General features: G+C 45.1%; 1 pseudogene; it reads left to right on the top strand.

The window, feature by feature from the left end:
- The first annotated feature begins 371 nt into the window (after positions 1-371).
- LOC143645247 (F-box only protein 22 pseudogene) lies at positions 372-1,418 on the top strand (annotated as a pseudogene).
- Positions 1,419-13,020: the final 11,602 nt, after the last annotated feature.

The raw sequence follows: 13,020 nt of genomic DNA on the forward strand, positions 1-13,020 counted from the left end.
CAGAACAAGTGCACTCACAGGTAAGATGGGTTCAGCTGCTTCTGGGTGGGCACAGTGGTTCTTGGAGCACGTTACCAAGTCTGCTGCATTTGCTTCTTTGAACAAATTTGAACAAATTCTTTGCTTGGGCTGGAGGAGGGTCACATTTTTTACTCTAAATGGCTGTGCTGGTATTCTTGCTTATTGGCTCTGGTGTGGGTTTATTATTAGAAAATGGTGAAAAGCCAATGCTCAGAAAGTGAGGGGGTACCATCTGCAGGGTTTCCTCAGAACACAGGGTTCCATAAGTTGCCTCTGGGACCTGGTGTGCGTCATGCTTTTAGACACAATTCATGTTCTGCTGTGGAAATAGAGATGCACATTTTAGACCAATGGCTTCTAAAGACAGGGTGCGACTAGGAAACTTCATTTCTCAATGTTACTCAAGATTTTTGAAATGGGAGAGATTTTCTAATAGCTTGCATCTTTGAATATGATACCAAGACTTCCATTAACCAGAAGGCTGGCAGCTAGTGCTCTGAGGCTAACTCGAGTAAGTAAAGGTTTTTGGATCCCCAGAGTGTGTGCAGCTTAGGGAGGGAGTGTGTGCCCAGGGTGTTGTGGACCCATTGAAGTGTAACCCGGATCTCCACTGGACCGGAGGAGGTCAGCCATCTGAAGGGACATTGCTTGGTCCACGTGGAAGCAGAGGAGCTTGAGAATGTTCGTTCACATTTTACCATGGACAGTTCGCTACATGGCTAATTCAGAAAGTTTCATTAGTCTAGAAGAATGTCGTGGCCACAAGAGAGCAAGGAAAAGAGTTAGTATAGAAACAACAACATTTGCCCTTGAGAAGCTATTTCCAAAACGATGCCAAGTCCTGGGAATTGTGACCCCAGGAATTGTAGTGACGCCAATGGGATCAGATAGCAATCAACCTCAGGAACTACGGATTGGAGAATCTGGTTTAGGGATTGGAGAATCTGGTTTTGCTCTATTATTCCCTCAAATTGAAGGGATGAAAATACAGCCCGTTCATTTTATTAAGGATTCCAAAAATATAACACTAGAAAGGCATCAGCTCACTGAAATGGATCTTTTAGAGAACGCTGAACTTCGTGTGGTCCTTGTCTTTAGCTATAACTGCTGTTTGGAGCCAGGAATGACATCGCACAGTCAGCACTTTCAGCGACATGAATATCATCTTGGCTGGAGGCCAGATGGACAACCTGTCATCACTGACTTCTGAAAAGAACTCTTTGGATATTGATGCCACTGGTGTGGCCGGACTGTCATACGGTGGACAAGGAACTCAGAGTGCTATGGTGCTCCACAATGAGGCTGCCATGATGAGAAGACTGCTGAGCCTGTGGTGCCACCATCACATAAAAAACAAACAAAACCAGTGGCTTGAACTGTCCAGCCCAGGACATTAAGGTGGCACTTTTCCCATAAAGGTGTCCGGGTTTCCAGGATCCTTCTACTTGGTTTTTTTCCACAGTGGGGCGCTTCCTCCCCTGCTCAGCCTGAAATGACTCACTACAGACCCACATTACAAATAACAGATGGAGAAAGAGACAAAAGATGGGCACCACACCATTCTGAAGGATGTATGTCATATCCCCTCAAATTCCATTGGCCACAACAGCCCCACCTACTACCGGGGGGTTTCTTTTTTCTTTTTTACCGGGGGTTTTTTATGTTCTGTCGCCATCCTAGAGCAGAGTACCATTGGCTTCCTGCTTGCATGTGTGGGCAGGGGGTTCAAATATTGTTGAGCCAAGGGGAATGTTGAGGCTGATGCACTTAGAAAGTTCTTTCCTAGCTCTCCCTTATTTGGATTCTTTGGGAATGGAGAAATTGGATGTGATCACACGTTACTGGGAACTTTAAATTGAAGAAACGTAATAAGGTAAAGGATGATGATCTGTTTTATAGCAATACAACAATAATGGCTCTTACTCATCTCGGGTCATCTAAGAAAACCTATTCTAAAGTTGACTTTCGCAATGTACAGCTTTTGCTCTCTGCTTTTTCTAGAAACTGGAAACTTGGGATAATCTGTGTATTTCCAACAAAAATAACTTCAGCTATATCTGCTTTGTAGCTTTGATTAGTGCTCTAATGATCATATTGGGGTAGTTTTTAATAAATGAGGACAACTTTGTATGTTTCAAAATGCTGACCAAGAGTTGAGGGCTTTTGTATCAGACACAAGCAAGCCAGTTATGGTGATATTGCTCTTAGACCATGCAGCTGCTTGTAATGTGACTTTAAATCTGCATAGGAAGATTGAAAAAATACTCAATAGGATAGAGATTTAAGACAGTCCACAATTACCTCTTTGCATTGTTAGACGATCTTTCAGCAGAATCATGAGAACTTTTTTCCTCCCGTAATAAAGGAGAAAAATACACAGATGGTTTATTTGTTAGAGAAATATTTCTCTGCTTCCCAATTTTACCAATTTTTTTTCAGAAGTTGCAATAAAATCATTGCTGACGTTTTACCTATCTGATAAAACTTAAAGAACTATTTTTGTTTTCATACTCTAAAGTTGCTCGGTCAGATAAATTGCCAATACCAATCAGGGATCTTAATATTTTATAAGTAAGAATTTTTCTTTTTATTTCACCAATAAAGAAATTATAAAAGGGATTTTTTTTTTTTTACTTAGTTCTGTATAGCTAATTAGCAGACCAGAGAATTATGTCACCTGATTTTGGTTTTCTTCCAATGAAACACACCCGGGGAACTCATTGGGCTCGTGTTTGTATTTCATTGCTTTTGGTGGGTGAACGAAGAAAGCAAACCAATCTTTTATGAAAGAAAACCCGGAATACCAAATATTTTTGTCAGCTGGCCAGTCCCGCCATATTCCCAGTGTGAATTCAAGTTTGAATTTATAATTATGCAAATATCTAGATGAGAAATAGTGATCTTCCCTTATTATTCGCTCTTCCCTTTTCCCACAGGGATAGAACCCTTAACTTTTGGCTGAGCTCGTGCCTCCTGGAACAGGGACTACATTTTCCAGTCTCCCCGGTAGTAGGTGGGGCTGTTGTGGCCAATGGAATTTGAGGGGATATGACATACATCCTTCAGAATGGTGTGGTGCCCATCTTTTGTCTCTTTCTCCATCTGTTATTTGTAATGTGGGTCTGTGGTCCATCTTTTATCACTTTCTCCATCTGTTATTTGTAATGTGGGTCTGTAGTGAGTCATTTCGGGCTGAGCAGGGGAGGAAGAACCCCACTGCGGAAAAAAAACCAAGTAGAAGGATCCTGGAAACCCAGACACCTTTATGGGAAAAGTGCTACCTTAATGTCCTGGGCTGGACAGTCCAAGCCACTGGTTTTGTTTGTTTTTTAATTGTTTATTTTTTATTGATATATAGTATATACTCACATACCATATAATCATCAAAAGTGTACAATTAGTGGTTCACAACATCATATAGCTGGGCATTTATCATCACAATCGACTTTTCTTTTTTTTGTGAAAAATAACATACACTAAAAAGTGTATAAATACACTAAAAAGCAATAAATTTCAAAGCACATCGCAACAATTAGCTGCAGAACAGATTTCAGAGTTTGGTATGGGTTACAATTCCACAATTTTAGGTTTTACTTCTAGCTGCTCTAAGATAGCGGAGACTAAAAGAACTATCAATATAATGATTTCCCGAACTTCTCTGTATAATAACTCCACCGTCCCCTGTGATCTTTCTCTCACTCTTTAGGGGTGTTTGGGCTATGCCCATTCTAATTCTTTCATGATGGAATGGGCTGTCGATAACATGGGATAGGGGGATGGAACCAGTTGATGTTCTGGAGAGGTTGGGCTGAATAGGTTTCAAGACTTACCTGGACCAGGGACCCATCTGGAGGTTGTAGGTTTCTGGAAGGTCACCCTAGTGCATGGAACCTCTGTAGAATCTTTTATAATGCCCTAGCGTTCTTTAGGATTTAAGCCACTGTTTTTTCAGGTCTTTGTTATGGAGTATCACTATGGTAGCATATTCTACCTAATACAGCCTGATATAACTAGTGTGTGGCACTTTTGAAATGGTTGGCACTTTGTTCCAACAGGACAATAGATACCTTGCAAGGTAAATAAAATCAAGTGTAGTAATGTACTATTATTCCTGCTTTTCTCTTGTTATCAATTTTCTCCCAATTTTTACCTCCAAAGGGTGTTTTTTTCCCCCTTGCTGCTTATGAATATGATAAGAATGCTTAAAGGGATCCTTTATTTCATGGTTATTCTAATTCTTAGTTCCTGAATAAAATCTAAATGAAACAATAGAACTTTTAATGACTATTAGAGCTATTAATATTTCTGTTATTTAACATTAGTACCCATTATCAAGTAGATAGCACTTCAATATCCTCATCATTTAATATTCTTACATGACACATATGGGAAAGTATTTTGTAAAATTTCTTTATTCCTTCTATTAACCAGTTGCTGAATAGTGGAGGAAAATGAATTTTTAAAACTGAAAACATGAACAAAATGAGTAGAATCCTGAGGGACTGAACTGATTATAATTTTTATAACTCATATAAAATGTTTTTTGTTATTTCTTAAAAAAAGAAAGAGTGAGTATAAAACTCTCATTTCCATTTTGGTTATTAGGCTTTTGGGAATGCAAACTAATGGTCCAAGGCAGGTGCTTGATGGACTTGCCCCGATGATATCACGGGTGACCCACAGGTATATCCCACCCTCTCCCAAGGTGGCCGATGGGAAAGTCCTTCTTTCAGCTCCTTGTAAACTCTCTGATCTTTATGGAAAGGAATTCAAGACATTTTGTCATCTCACGATTATTCTCATGGAACCCTCTGCACCAATTGTAGTAGTAATACTAATAGTAGTAGCAAAATTAACATTTCTTGAGCATTTACTGTGCACAAAATTCTATCCTAAGAATTTTAAAGGCATTGTTTCCTTTCCCCACAACAACTGGAGGAGCTAGGTACTATTAATGTCTCTTTTTTATGTTTATTAGATCAAAGCATGGTTAGTACATGATAGAGCTGAAAAATATTTTCTAGAATTATTTGCAATACTCTGAAAATGCCGAGCTGGCCTTTCACTAATTTTGTTTGTTTGGTGACAAAATACATTCATTATTTTGAGATATGTCCTTCCAGCCATCTCCTCCCACTAGGCTGTGAATTCCATGCAGGCAGGGACCTTGTCTGTTCTGTTCATTTATGAATCCACCAGCACCTATCTTGCTGCCACATAGTAGATGCTTAATAGGGATTTGGACATTCATTAAACGAAGAGAGAGCATGTGCCATTTGAAAAATTTTGCAGAATTCAACAAGAGTGAAGTTCAGGTGAGGTGGGGAAAGATGTAACTGACAGCTATAATAATACACTGTCCAGTATCTCCCAATGGATTCACACAAAAATGCCAGCCCTGGAATCCACTGAGTTCCTGATCACAGCTGCAACTGCATTGCATTGTAGATACAAATTCATTCCAACTGTGTCTGAAATCCTGTGGCCACTTAGGAGCATGGAGCTTATAAAAGAAAATCATTAAAAAAAAAATTAAAAAAAGAAATCATGTTCTGATCCAAACAGGACTATACTGGTTAGAACTTTTTGGTTGCAAGAGACAGAAGTTCAATTCCAACTTGCTAAAGCCCTAAGGAAGAAGTGTACTGTGTTAGATCACCACACCCTGGAAAGGTAGGGGTCCAGGTGGTCTCTGGAGTGATGGGATCTGGGGACCAAACACTGCTAGCAGTTGTTCCCTGGAGTGATCTGCAGGACAGTGACAGCTACAGAGGTCCAAGAATCCGCCCCCTCCCCAGGCAGTTGGGGTGAAGATGAACAGGAGTTGTGGTTTTCTCTCAGTGAGATGGTATAGTTCCCTTGGATTGAGTGATCGCTGCTCAGGTTCTTAGAGTTATCACAGTAGGGAAAACTGCAGGCAGAGAAGAAAAACATTTTCTAGGTAGGCAGGATGCGGTGCTCTGAGTCATAGGACTTTGAATATTCAGAGGAATATGACCTCCCTCTGTGTCTCAGGCTGGTGGAGCAAGGGGGGCTGATTACCTATGGAGGCAGATGTGATCGAAACTGCAGCTGCTTCATAAGTCTCAGAGCAGGAACCTTGCAATTGTCCAGCTCTGCTTTTAAAACTTGGTCCTTCAACTCATTAGTTGTATGACTGACAAGTTACCTGGAGTCTTTGGGGCTTAGGATTCTCACGTATACAATGGGGAGAACAATTAAAGAACAACAACAATAATAGCTAAATTTATTGAATGGCTGCACTACATAGGTCTAAGCACTTTATGTGCATTATCTTTATTTAACATCACAACAATAGGTAAGATAGTTATCCCCATTTCACAGAAAAAAATAGGACACACAGGTTAAGCCTCTTGCCTTGTAAGTGGCAAAACAGGCGTTAAACCCTCAATCAATAGCATATGGTAGATACAAATTTATAGTTGGTTAGGTAATGTCTTCGCTAATTTTGTTTTTAACAAGCAGTAAGATGACTTACTCAAGGTCACACAGTCAATAAACGATGTTCAGGATTCAAACATAGGTTATGACTCAACTTCTAAGCAAAGCCAGTTTTGTGACCTTGAAGAACTTTCTTAACTTCTCCAGGTCTCCAGTCTCCATTTCCTTATTCGACAAACTGGAATAAAATCTGCCAGGTAGGCAGGAGGCAGTGCTCTGAATCATAGGACTTTGAATATTCAGAGGAATATGACCTCCCTCTGTGCCTCAGGCTGGTGAAGCAAGGGGGGTAGTTCTCCAAGGGTGTTGTGAGGCTCATTTGCTAAACTTTCCCAAGCTTCACAAACTAAAATATTGGTAAGTCCTGGGTCTTCTGCATATTCGTTAGCTTTTGACTTTGAGTAAGCCATTTAACCTTTCTGAGCCTTGATTTTGATTTCAATTATAGAAGAATAATACTTCTAGTAATAATATTCTAGCCTCCCAGTATTGTTGAATTAAAATATAAATGAAACAATGTGTGTTAAGCACCTGGAACAATGTCTGGCATGTAAATGCTCAATAAATAGTAGCCATCATTCTGTTTTCAACGTCATGGCCAAGTTAAACGATATATTTAGAACCTCACATGAAAACTTCAGCAATCTCTTGTTACTGCTGTGTCCAAGAGTGAGGAATTTTTTGAAGTGGGAGGAAGCAAAGAGCAAGCTTTTAATATTTTGGCTTCTGGTTAATGAGTATCATCACATCAGATAAGGAATAGAAAAGAAAGGTAGCATTACCAATGTTCGCCACTAGGTGGCAGTCAAAGGCCATTGGGTACAGGGGATCCTGTAATGGGAACAGGTTCAAGGGTGGGAGTGCAAATAACATCGCTGGAATAGAGTCTGAACCCTCAAGAAGAAAGGTGCACGGGTATGTGAGAGAGAGACAAAGAGAACAGAGACAGAAACACACATACACAGAGAGAGATGGAGAAACAAACGGAGACAGACACACACATAGGATAGTGGAGCTAAGTGAAAAGACAGGTGTGAAAGCAGTAGCAGCTGGAGTTGGGGAACAGGTCTCTCCCGCTATCCACCCTCCCTCCCCAACTTGAAGTAGGGCGGTGAAGGGAACCCACCTTATCGTACAACCCGGGCACTCGTGGGTGGCCGTGGTCACGGCCAGTGGCCCCGCCTGTGAAGGAAAGAGTCTACGTTTGCAACCAGACATCCTGGGCCCAACCCTGGACCCAACAGTTTCTACCTGACTTAACCTTCCTGCCTGAGAAGTTGCTTAGCCTCAATGATGCTCAGTTTCCTTGTTTGCGAAATGCTGGCGGTGGCCTGCAGTCAAAGGAGCCAGCGCCGAGCCCGCGGCGAGAGCTCAGGGCCGGGAGCAGCGCGGTCTCCTCGCCAGCGTCTTCCTTATGATCCCGTCGCTTCCTTAGACTTCTGCAAGGCCTCGGGAGCCTGGTCCTGAAATCCCAGACCCCCAGGCCAGCAAGGGGTCCGAAGCCACGTGGCTTGTATCTGCCACCCTTAGGGCTGGGGGTGGCACGGGGCGGCCGGGGAAGTTGCCGCCCCCAGTGAGGGGCGCCCCAGCTCCCACAGCGCCCCTTTCCGCGTTAGGCACATCGTGGAAGCACGGGTGGTAAACCGTAAAGCCACAGCTGGTACAATTAGACTCTCGTGAGGACGTTGATTAGGGAGCAAAGGAGCCAGGCTCACTGTCCCTTAGGTCACTGCAGATGGCTGCGGCTCTCTGCGTTTTTTTTCCCTGGCTTTCAGGGAACCCTGGTGACCTCCATGTCACCCTCTTCTTCCTTAAGGCCTGGCTCCCGCCTGATGGATGCTGCCTGCCTGGTTCTCCACAACTTCCCTGTGCTGCTGGGTGGGGGTATGGCGGGGACTGGGTGCCAGGGGGCAGGGAGGTGGCTGAGCCATGTGGGAGAGGCAGGGGTTGGGCAGCCGAGGAGGAGGGGGAGGCAGAGGTTGGACCTGAGCCCGGAGGGCGGAGGACGAGCGTCCCAAGGGTGTGGCTGGTCCCAGGTCTGAGACTGGGGTGTGTTGTGGGTGTGAAGGTAACTCTGGGCCAGAGGGAGGCAGCAGATCTCTGCCCAAACCAGCTCCTTGTACACAGGGCCCATCGTTAGAACACCCCAGAGGGGAAGCAGGGCTCATACCAGTTTACAGGAACCTGCCACCGGGTTGGGAGAATGGAGGGGACGGGCTTGTTGGAATAGAATACACGTAGGATTCTATACGCAACAATCTGGCTTGTCGCCGCCCGTCTCATGTGCTGAGCTGACCCTGCCTGTGCTCTGTGCTCTGCTCCCTGCCTCCTGGAATCCATTTCATTCTTTAGGCTCAACTCAAGTTCCCCTTTTGGAGCATATCCCAGCTCATAGGGTGCTTTCCTCACCTGAACTCCTAGAGCCCATCGTGCTTTGTGCCCTTCATTTGGCACTTCACATGCTGCTCTATAGTGTTTTATCTCGTCCTTAAATAGGAAACCTTAGATAAGAGCAAGGACTGGGCTGTGCATTCATTGATTCCATCATACATTCATTCATTCATAAACATTTACTGAACACCTGCCACGTGGCAGGCCCTGCTTGGGGTGAGCATAGCAGAACACAGACGGACAAGTGCTCCTGGCTCTGTCTGTCTGTCACCGAGAGCCCTGACTGGGCCAAGGACGCGGAGGGCTCTCGCGCTCCCTCCTGATGGTTGAGTTGTCGTGCCCAGCATCTTCTAATCCTGAGAACAGAGGCAAAATGGAAAATAGCATAGGAAATTGTCAAAAGCAGGTTATGAAGATGATTAGATTTAAATGGATTGGGGACAAATTGCATGAGGAAATGTATTTGGGAACCCAATGACTCACGCATGGGGCGGGTTTTATTGTGAAGTGCAGGGAGTGGCCGTGTCCCATGGGCTCAAGCCCAGTTGGGTGACTTCCTGGAAGCCTGGCATGCCCTGAGGAGGGGGCGGGGGCCAGCCCCTCTGCCACTGCCCTTTTCTTTCTCCACGACATTGATGCACACCTTTCTCCAAGTGCCCCCTTCCAGGTAGTGTAGGTGGAGGGCATAGCCCAGGGGGCACAGCAGGAGGCTGAGTCAGCAGGTGGCTAGGTGGGCTCCGGGATGTGTTGGTCAACTTTTGTGCTCCATTTCATATATCCTCAGCTCACCTTTTCACTTTTGGTCATTGCTATGGCAACCAGCTGTGTGCCAGTGCAGCCTGATAGCTCCAATGAAAGTCTCTTGCTTTCTGACAGCTACTTATTAGCTGAGTGACGTTGGACAAGTTGCTTAACCTCTCTGTGTCTTGGTTTCATCATCTGTAAATAATGGTACCCAGTTCACTCGGTTGCAGTAAAGAGTAAATGAATAAATAAAAGTAAAGTGCTTAGAAAAGAGTGCTTACTTAGTGGTACAGAGTAAGCTCTGTCCCGTTGATAGGCACCATTATTGTAATTGTTATTATCACCACAATTGTTCTATCTAGGGCTGGGTGCTAGAGGACGAAGACCCCCTGATCTCTGGGTCCCTGTGGCATATTCCTTTTGCACCTAATTTGTAGTATCCTTGAGGAAGAGAGAGACAGCACGGGGGTGCCTCTCAGACCAGACCTGGTGCCTTCCCTCTAAGGCTGCAGGGAGTCACCTGCCAGGGCCTCTGAGAGTCACCTGGATCACTGCTTCTTCCCTGATGGGCAGCCAGGGGGCTGGGCTCCAGGCGAGGTAGGTGGGTGGGTGGGGTGGGGCTGCTGGAAAGAGCACTGGGCCAGGAGTCAAAAGTGGCGCCTTCCGCAACCGGAGCTGGTTTCCACTGCATCCGTGCGCGCGTGCGTGTGTGTGTGTGTGTGTGTGTGTGTGTGTGTGTGTGTGTGTGTGTGTGTTGGAATGGACAGGGGCTGTTGGAATGGGCAGGGATCCCCTTTCATTTGGAGCAGCTCAACTCTTACAGTAATGATGGATAACACTTATTAAGTGTTTGCCATGTGCCTGGTTTCTAGGCTCTTGGGATCTATCAGTGAACGAAAGGCTCCTGCTCTTGGGGAGCTTAACTTCTGCCAAGGGGAAGGAAGACATAAACAATAACAAAATAAATAAGTAACTTGTAAAATATGTTAGAAGGTGAGAAGGGCTATGGGAAAGAAAGTGAAATAAAGGGAATCAAGGCTGGTGGGGGAAGGATTTCCGTTTTAATTAGGGGGATCAGGAGTAGTTATCGAGGAGGTGACGTCTGAGTGCAGACCTGAAGGAGGTGAGGGAATGAGCCACGGGGGTATCTGGGAAAGGGGGTGCTAGGTGACGGGACAGCCAGTCAAAAGGGCCTGGGGTGGGGGTGTGCCTGGCATATTTGAGACTAGCATGGCTAGGGGGGAATAACAGAGAATGGCAGGAGACGATTGTCTGGGAGAAGCCAGATTATGCAGGGTCCTATAGGATAGTATGAGAATGTTGGTTTTTATTCTAAGTCAAATTGGGAGCCACGGGGGAGTTTGAGCAGAGACATGACATGGGACCTGATGTGCATTAACTCTTAATCCTCACACCAACCCTGGGAAGCAGAAATTATTGGTACCCCCCCCCCCCCCCCCCGCCAGGAAACAGAACACAGAGGGCTTTGGTAACTTGCCTAGAGTCACTAGTCAGGAAGCAGGAAGTGGGTGTGTGTGGGGGGGTGATTCCAACTCAGGCAGCCAGCCCTAGAGCTGGCACCCCTAACTCTGCTGCAGTGTCTTTTCAGCAGCTGGGTCTTAACTCTTAGGTTCTGCATAGATTCCATTTGGGAAGAGGTTTTGTGCTAAAGACAAAATTTGAAAGCTCCTGGGCTAGGTTATCTTAAGCGTCTGCATTGGCTTCCATCTCTTGGGCTCGTTCATTCATTTCACAAAGGCCAAATGCGAGCAGCGTGCTCTACTACAGGCTAAGGACCCAGAGGGGAATATAAGAGATACAGTCCCTGCCCTCTCGAATGTCAAAATTCAATGTCTCAAAGCAAGAAAAAAGCAATTACATGTTATGATAGGTGTCATGAAGGAAATACGGCAATGCGATTGCTTTGGTTAGTGTGCTCAGGGAAGGATTCTCTGAAGCGGAGGCATTTCAGCTGAGCCTCGGAGGATGGAAGGACCCAGACTTCTCAAGAACCCAGGGAAAAGTGAACACAAAGGTCCTGTGCAGGAAAGAGGTTAGCTTTTGCTGTGGCTACAGCAGAGTGTGGGAGAGAGAAGTGGGGCCTAACATGTTGCAATTTTTTTTTTTGGCATAGGCAGGTTCCGGGAATTGAACCCAGGTTTCCAGCACTACAGGTGAGAATTCTGCCCCTGAGCCACCGCTGCATTGCCCCCAACTGTTGGATTTTAAGTGCAAGCCCACTGAAGAGTTCTAAGCAGCAGTGAGACAGGGTCTGATCTACATTGAAAAAAATATCACTTTGTTACTGAGAGGAGAATGCTTGCAGGGAGCAAGGAGACCCAATAGGAAGCTATTGCAGCACAGGATGGTAACCTGAGCCAGGCTGGAGCCAAGTGGTGATAAGGGACTGAGTCAGAGCTGGCTGGCTTTGCTGGAGGACTGGGTGTGTGCAGGGGGCAGGGCAGGAGTGAGAATCAAGTGTATTGCAGTGTGTAAAACATCACCCATTTTCCCACCTGGATGAAATGGGTGTTCCCAGAGCTGCCTGCTCCTTTGACCTTGCTTCCTGTAGTACTTTGCTTTCCACGACCTGTCACAACTGGCTTTCTCTCAGCTCAGACACATGGAGCTCTTTGCTGGCTCTGAGTCTTCCCATTGCCTGGGATGCTGATCCGTGATCTCCATGTGGTTGGTGACTTCTTCCCATTTGGGGATCAACTCAGCCATCCCCCCCCTAGCTAGACCTTCCTTCCTAGCACAATTTGCACCCTCACTGGGCACTCTGTCACCCAGCCCCCTGGCTGCTGAAACCCTATTCATGTTCATTACTGTCACTATCTGAAAGGTTTCTGTTCATTTAGCTGCAATGCTAAGTGTGACCACAAGAGGGCACGCGAACATTTCCTTTTTGGTTTCTGCCCACAAAACACCCCTGAGAGTAGTGACTAGCAATTTACTAGTAACTAGCAACTGACTAGAGAATTTACCTAGTAGAGTCCGTATAGTGTCCATGTTTCATGGTCTTTTATATTTCTGAGAGTTAAAAAGTGGGACTGAGAGATATAACTTTGAGATAGGGGTGGGGAGACTCTTGGGAACCCCCCCCCCGGCTCCCATACCTTTTTCCCCTTTGCTGTGCTTAGACTGCTTTGTTGCTTGAAAAAGCCTGTATTTGTTTCTCCACTGACTGTGACCAGTGACAGATTATCTTCAGACACCATGGGACATCAATGAACATTTCTTTGATGATGAGACTGTTTGGCAATGACCCAAAGATTTCCCAACCAATTAAGAAGATTTCATTTCAGACCGAGGAAGGCAAGTGAGGGCTTAGCATAATAAAAAAACAACTGAAAGTCCTGGTTGGTTATTAATCATCGCTCGCATTGGAGGTAGTGGAAA

Source organism: Tamandua tetradactyla, chromosome 8 (genome assembly GCF_023851605.1).
Source record: "Tamandua tetradactyla isolate mTamTet1 chromosome 8, mTamTet1.pri, whole genome shotgun sequence".
Taxonomy (NCBI): Eukaryota; Metazoa; Chordata; class Mammalia; order Pilosa; family Myrmecophagidae; genus Tamandua; species Tamandua tetradactyla.